The sequence below is a fragment of the Myotis davidii genome, unplaced genomic scaffold (assembly GCF_000327345.1).
Source record: "Myotis davidii unplaced genomic scaffold, ASM32734v1 scaffold3102, whole genome shotgun sequence".
Lineage (NCBI taxonomy): Eukaryota > Metazoa > Chordata > Mammalia > Chiroptera > Vespertilionidae > Myotis > Myotis davidii.
In genome coordinates, this window is record NW_006293251.1 from 24,622 (window position 1) to 25,683 (window position 1,062).

The following is a 1,062-nucleotide window of genomic DNA, read 5'->3' on the forward strand; positions in this document are numbered from 1 at the left end:
ACTGTCAAACTACAGCAGGAAGGCTGGGGAGGGTTGGGGGTGGGTGGGTAAGAGATCAACCAAAGGACTTGTATACATGCATATGAGCATAACCAATGGACACAAGACACTGCGGGGTATGGGAGGCTAGGGGAGGGTCAAGGGGATTACCTTAGCTGGGTTTTCTCAGGTGCCTTGGGCCTTACCTGGGCAAAGTGGGCTAAAACTTACAATATTTGTAAGTTTTTCTTAGAGTTGCCTTTATTAATAATGTTCCCTACAGTAAGTGGCAACAACATTGAGAACACATAGTAGCTGGATCAAACAATTTAAAGACTGGGCTCCATAGCAATAATACCTTTAAAATAATTCTTTGCTTTTTCTCAGAATTTTCAAATTTAGTCCATTATGAATGTAAAAATATTGGCTAAAATGTCAGTTTTCGTACTCAGCATCTTCAAAACCCGTGTGTCAGGAAACCAATTTTCAGTCAGAAAAATGTGGACCTTATGCTCGGTCTACACACCACCTTAGCGTCCTGACAGCAACTGGGTGAGACGCTATGGGCAGAGAGGGTACAGCCCTGCTGTATCACACCCAGCTGTCCCACAGCCGTGCGGGTCTTGCTGACGAGCTGTGTTACCATCCAGCTGTCTGCAGTGAATACAGTGTCCTTCAGCCACCTCACTGCGGGACTCCTGTTGGCATTGACACTCACAGCCCTGTCCCCCAGATGGAATCTCTGTTCTGAGTCTTGTGTTTCTTACACCCTTGTGACTCTCTAAAGATTTTATAATCAGTGTATATATCTCCATAATAAATGGTATTTAGTTTTTCCAGCTTTAAATGTTCTGTACTGCATGGAGTCTTCTCAGGCTCAGCATTAATAAGGGTCGTCTCTCAACTGTGACTGTCCTTCTATTTTTAGTGCTGAAGTCTTAAATTTTATGTTTGGACTGAAATTTTGCTATCTTCCTATTGATGTATCTGTGGTCATTCCATTTATTGCTACAAACATGTCTCCTGGGGCACAAGGCAAGAAATTCCCCTGAGGGGGTGGTCAGAGGAGGGAATGCTGGGCCC